Source organism: Cygnus atratus, chromosome 5 (genome assembly GCF_013377495.2).
Source record: "Cygnus atratus isolate AKBS03 ecotype Queensland, Australia chromosome 5, CAtr_DNAZoo_HiC_assembly, whole genome shotgun sequence".
Lineage (NCBI taxonomy): Eukaryota > Metazoa > Chordata > Aves > Anseriformes > Anatidae > Cygnus > Cygnus atratus.
In genome coordinates, this window is record NC_066366.1 from 18,233,383 (window position 1) to 18,240,301 (window position 6,919).

Here is a 6,919-nt window from a genome sequence, read left to right on the forward strand (position 1 = left end):
TTTGATGCTGTTTTGAGAAGATGGAAGTAAGAACTAACCAAAATACACATTAGAAAGACAAACTCAGAAATGCAGCATATACAGTGATACCTTAGAGCACTGGAGATACTAAGGCATTTTTCCATCTACTGTATACTATATTAAGAGTGTGTATCAAGGGGATGCAGAAGCTCAAGGGAATGACCTTTAAGAACAAGAACAGGAGTTTAGAAGACAGATTCCATTCCTGACTTGGCCACCAGTTCCTTTGGGACAAATCATTTAATGTTATGAGGTTTTGAAAACTGTTGTGCTTGTACTCCCTAAGAAGCATGACTGACCTGAAAGTGAAGAGTAAACATAAATTATATGATAGCCAGCAGCTGTAGATTTGGTGTAGCCGGATTTTAGAAAACAATGGCTTTCTGCAATCTCTTTTTGCCCAAGTATATGTAGTGATTATAGAAAATGTGTGCCACTAAGGAATGTGCAACAGTTTTTAAAATCAAGACTGCAGTCTTATACAACTGGTGCTACAATGATATTGACTGAAATACAGGTCAGCACATCTGAGAAGGAGGGCTCAGAGGTGACTTTGAGCTTTCCTGTTTAAAGGTGCTCTGTAGATCAACTTCATGTTTCCCAAAAGACCATTAGAATAGCCAGGAATGGCAGTACACAGATTTCCTAGTCAGATCCTTAATCTGTTGCACTTTAGGCTACACTGAAAAGTGAGGAATAGCAGCGTGGTGGCATGGACTCTGAAACAGCTAAAGTTCATGTACCAACAGCATCCTCTTATGGTTAAGAAAGACGTGCATGGATGCTGTAATGCAAAGTAGGGAACCAGGAAATGACAGCACAAACATATTGTGCATGTGGCTTATCTAGGCCCTTTTCAACTATTTTTCACAACTATTTAGTCTCTCTCCAATGATAAGGAAACATAAACAACCATAAAACAATTTGCCAGCATCTACCTTCTTTTGAAACAGCTACCACTATGATACTTCCAATAGTTTTTACAATAGCAAAGGTATAGGTTTTTCCTTTCTTTTTAGCTCTGTCGGGTGACATTAGTAAATACGGAGAGCCAGAACGCAAAGCACCCATACTGCACTGAATACCTCTCCTTGCCTTTCCTATCTTCGTTTATTTTAGCCTACCTCTGCTAGTTTTACACACACCATTTGCATAGAAAATAGGCAATGGGATTTTGGAAGCAGAATGCTTAGGCCACAGAAATTTCATAATCTGATCAAAAAAGTGAAACTGTCAGTATAGTCACAACTCCCTCCACCTGCCTAATGCATGGCATAAAAAGCAGGTTGGGGAAGAGAACAGTGCATTAGTGGATCTGTTATTGTAGGAATCAAAGGTTTTGGCTAAAATTGTCCAAAAAGCACAAGTCTAAACTGTAAACTGGTCAAGTAAGAGGGGCTAATAAACCTTTTCTGTTGGCTGTGAAGTGGAGACAAGTAGTTATTGGCTAGGTGCTCTGCACAGCTGTAAAGTGTGAGGGACTTGGAAGGCATTGTGACTTAGACACTAAGGGATTGAATGTGACTGCATAGTAGTGAATAACTTGTTTGTCGTTCATGTGAATAAAATGTGGAAGTAGATCGATGCTTTTCTCCATAATATGGGTTCTCTACTAAGCACAGTAAATCTCCGTCTTACTACAATAGTGTGAGATCATTCATGCCATTAGTTTCAATGAGACTGACTCTATACTGCATGCAGTTTGCTGTTCTCTTTCCTCAATATAACAAAGCCTGAGAGTGCCAGCTGCCTCTTGAGTCTTAAAAAGAAAGAAAGAGAGAGAGACTTTTATTTACCATGATTTTGATTGGTTAATTTCACTCTATTATTTTGTTGCTTCCTCCCATATGAAAAAATGCATTGTCGTTCAAACTAACACACACAAGAAAGGCCGTTCAGTTAGCATGCAAAACATAAATTACCAGCTTGTAATGACACTTTGAACATGTAGCATAGTAATGCCAACAGCCTCAGTTTTTACTCCAAATATCACAGATTTTTTCCTTTTGCAGCTGGGTCTATAATCACAATCCCATCTGCTGAGTTTTGGTTGATCTGCACATGCACACAGCAATTGGGTTTTATGAGTGTAGTATTATAATTATTGTAGTACATGGTTGGCACATGAATGAAAGTCATAGTTCCGCCATCTACAGATAGGACGCAGTTATAAAGATAACTGTATAACAGAGGAATTTTCAAACCATTTTAATGACCTTTGGGGTTTAGTGCTATATAATTTAATATATCCATGCTGTTGGTGCTCCTATGGAAAAAGCTGCTTCAGTACACTTGCCATGGCCCCTCTTCCCCTCCCTCCACTGCCATAGCTGGCGCTGCAGTGTGTCCATTAAAATGTAGCTGCATGCTTGAACTTGGCAAATCAGGTGCCAGGTTAGGATCTACGTTATTGAGAAATCAGGGCAGGAGGATGGCAGTTGAGATGACAGTAAAAGCAAAAAGGAAAAAGATTACAGGGCTCACATTTGAAGGCATCTCAGTGATTTCATCACCAACCACAGATCTGGTCCCAACAGATTAAAAATGTTAAAATAGAAGTCATTCAAATTCAGAGGGCACGGTCAAATGCATTGGTCCATACACTTGTTGAATTTCAGGTGCTTTCAAAAAACGTTTTTTTGAGGCACTGCTCAGTAACACACACTGAACATAGTCTGTAGTCCGATTACTTGCATGTTTAGTTTTAAAATAGCAGGGGGTGAGACAAAATGTACAGAAAGGCCAGAAAGTCCAGAAAATGGAGCGTTGCTTCTCCACATCAGCGCTCACTGGTTAAACATGCACAACTCAAAATCTCTCAATACCACGGAGTGCTCAGCTGTAAAAAAAAAGCTAAGCATACACAGCTACCTAGGATGCAGAGATGAAGTGGTTAATGTGCAGAAAACATACTGTTTATATTATGAATGCTATGTATTTATATTGTCTCTGATCTCTCATAAGGACTTCAGCAACACTGAGGAATTAACATGGGGACCTGGCACTAGTTTGACTACCCAAAGTGCTTGGGAGTGAGCAACAACAATCCATCTGTTCAATTACCAGCAAAACAAAGCCAGCATTACATAAGACTACAGTAATATATAGGCTTATTAGGAACCTGGTTCCAGAGGTTGTTACATGCAACATTACAGTGCTATATAAATGCATATTAATAACAGCATACAGTTTAGCAGCTTGGCACATGTGTTACTTTTGAGAAAGTGTATATTTTTCTAATAAATGGTCATGGCAGCTTTCTCAAAATTGATATAGCCTTCTCAGTATGAAAAAAAAATATGAAAAATCAGCTGTTAAAAAAAATCTAGATACACATTTGCGTAGTATACTAGAACAGCATCTCCTGGGTAAATAACTCATGTTTTTTGACATTAGTATGCATTCCAAAGTATGTATTTACCTGATGGACCATAACAGCCCTGAAGGAGCCATTCTAGTCTACTGGGTAATATCTGATGGATTCTTTTTTTTATTTTTTTTTTTTTTTACGATTAGTATGCATGCCACTAAGCATCCTAAATCATATAAATAGCAGACCTTTAAAAAAGCCAAAATAAAAATTCAGACAATCCAAAACACACAGTGATTTGGACCACAATGCACGGGCAGGCTAAATAGCTTAGGGTTTGTAAAATAAAAGCAGGGACAGATACATATTTTAAACTCAGCTCCACTGTAACATGAGCAGGCATTTTGAAAAAAAAAAAAAAAAAAAAAAAGCTGAATTCTATACTGGTGCCAGAGACTCAGCTAAAAAAAGTATTTCACAGGGTTTTGCAGTAACCTCATAGTAACTACTCACTCAATCCACTGGAAAGAGTAGAACTCAAAAGTAGTTTCAGAGCGCTTCACCACTGATCGCCAGTTTCTATATAGCACTGGTCTTATCAAAGAGGCCAACAACATTCATAGCCCTATGCCATGCTGAAGTGGTAAGGTGTCTGAGGTGATTTCACCTTAATGCATAGCAATAGCGCAAAACTTGCCATGTTTCTAAATCCTTCTTGTACAAGGACAAATTTCACCTTTGTCAAGTGACCCAGTGAGACAGGGAAGGAAGAGGCCCTTGTAAACCACCCATGCTTTCCTCTCTGTAGGCAGGAGTTTAAAGGGAAGGGGACAACCATTATCATCCTTTACAACGTTTATATTTACCACGGAAAGAGTTCCTGGTTAAAAAAATACCTTAAAAGGGTGTGACCTTTTGTTTAATAATTGACTTGTATGTTTGTGCTTCATAAGCTTTTTGTAGAGTTATCTAACAAAATGGTCTGCTAAATAGAATCAGTGGGCTCTTCTTTTTAAAAATGAAATAAAATTACTTAAGAATATTTTTGGTGTTAAGGATTTAGTAGAAAGATCCTTGGGATACATGCTCTTCCACCCTTCAGACAGCTACTTGTATCATATGCCCCCCTGACTTTCAGGTAAACATACCATAGTCATTGCAGCCAGTAGCATCTCAAACTGTAGTGTAAAGTATTATCCATACTTGCAGACAATGTACTACTATATGTGAAATTCATGGTTATACCTATGCCGATCTATCGTCTACGCTCTATTTAACGTCCACTTAAATCCCAATTGAGAACCCAGAAAAGGCTTTATGACTTCTACAAGATCTACTGAAGGTGTCAACTTCATCCAAGGAATACAGATATACCACAGATTCAATCCTTTTACCATATCCCTCATGTCCAGAAAGCTAAATGGGATTCATTGTACATATCACAAAATAAACCATCAGTGAATGGGAATGATGTTAACAGTAACAGGCTTTTCTTGTTTTTGTTAGGTAATGAGAACACTTTGCTACTGTACCACTAAAGCCCTATTATAGCTATGCAACACTCAGTTAAATGCAACTGCAGACAGCCAGACACAAATCTCTTCCCCGGGATTTCCATGCATGAAATGTTGAGAAGTGTTTGACATTCAACCTGAAAAGCCAGCCAACAATCTCTGTGCTTCGATTCATGCTACAGAACATACCTTGGTATATGTTTACAGGCCTAGCCTCAGTTAACTAGTGCTCAGTTAATAAAATCTCTCTGTAAGTCACTAACAGCCCTCTTCTTCAATTTCATCATCATTTTCATTTTTGCCACTATATATCAAGGCCAGACATTAGTTCTAAGCTTCTGTGTTTTTCAGAAAGAACTCCTGGGTGCCAAATACACATATAAATCAGAACACCAGCTTTCAGGGGCTAAATGGGAGCTAAAATCTCTGAAACTCTGACACAGATCATCACTGGTACATCCTCCCTAACCTTCAGTGTAACTAAAGGTGGCTGTGGCCATACTTCTTAGCAAACAAAGGACAGGCTGAGACCTGCTGTTATGCTCACTCATAACCCAGAAGACCTGGATGCAGTGAGTTTTGAAAGAGCTTTTCAAGTACAATTGCCTATACTGGTTGCTTGAGCTACTGGAACTGTCAATAGTGAAGTCAAGACCTGGCCCATTGTGTCATACATCTTTACAAGAAACTTGTTAATCTGATGGAAAAAGGGACATATACGAGAGACTCATCTTAAGGAAAAAAGCTTTCAAAGTTTTGAAGAACCAAACAAGCAACTCAACTCATTAAGTTACATTTCTTTTAAAATAAACTGATAGACAATCAAGTAAGTCCTGTGAAATTTATCAGCAAGAAATGCAACTGGTGTGCTACTTGTGTTTTATCACCTTGCAGTACAAATTTTCACTGTTCAAAACCAGACCAAATAATTTCTGCTCTGCCCTTATTAGCTGGCACTGACTTTTGGTCTGCTACGTTGTGAACTCTTGGAGTAAGAGTTAGGCTGTTCAGATTATTCAGAAAGTGTCTACCTGCAAACAGCAATCAAATATTTGGAATCATCATTTTTAGGCTGAGATTTGGGAAACTTAAATGGCAAATGATTATTCATAAAACAATGATTAACTTAGGGATACCTGAACAATGGTACTTTTATAGTTTATATTACATAATCTCTGCTTTTATCACTACACGTGCATGTAAATCCATTCATTTATCCATGTTCCCCCTGTTGGATGCAAAATCTTTTTTTTATTATTATTATTTTTTATTTACACTCTTTTTCTTTTTTAAAACAGTTGAAGATGAAACTTCTTCAATCTTTTGAACAGGGAGTATTTCCTTGAATTAGATAGCAAATTAGCCACATTTTTCACAAGCTAGCATCAAAGTATTGAAGGCTGGTTTTGTTGATGATGTTGATTTGTGGATTTTGTTTGTTTTTTAATTAAGCCAGGGAAAGAAGACTGCACCCATAGGAAAAAAAAATGTTTTTTTTTTTTTTTTTTAAATCTCAATATATTCATGGAGAATTTCATCAGAACAAAAAGTATGAATTACAGATACATAACTGCAGTAAAAATATTGGCTACGTAGATCTAATTCCTCTGGGTGCCCGAAGAACAGCAAGAATAAACTGCAGCTCCTGTAACATACAGTAGAAAAATGAACGTAAGGCTCCTTTATGACTGGAAACTATTACGTACAGGTTTCATTTCAATAGATCCCTAAAGGCAAGTGAGAGGCTGTTGCCACATGTATGGGCTTCACTGGACAGGAGCTAGCAGGACGGACCATTTAGCGCAGCCTGCCGCTTACAACAGAGGACTTCCTCCTGGGTACCAGGCAGAAGAGACACCCACCAGCTTGCCATTAGCCTGTGTCGGGCTTCTGGAGGTGCGGTAGATTTTGCTGATCACCCCTGCTCTCTCCAACAGGCACTTGTAAGCAGACACATTGCCAAGGTTTTCATGTTCCTTTGAAAATAAATAAATAAATAACATAAACAGGACTATGACCTTCAGTACATGAGAGCCCACATGCAAGCCTGTATTGCTGAACCCTACCCACTGCA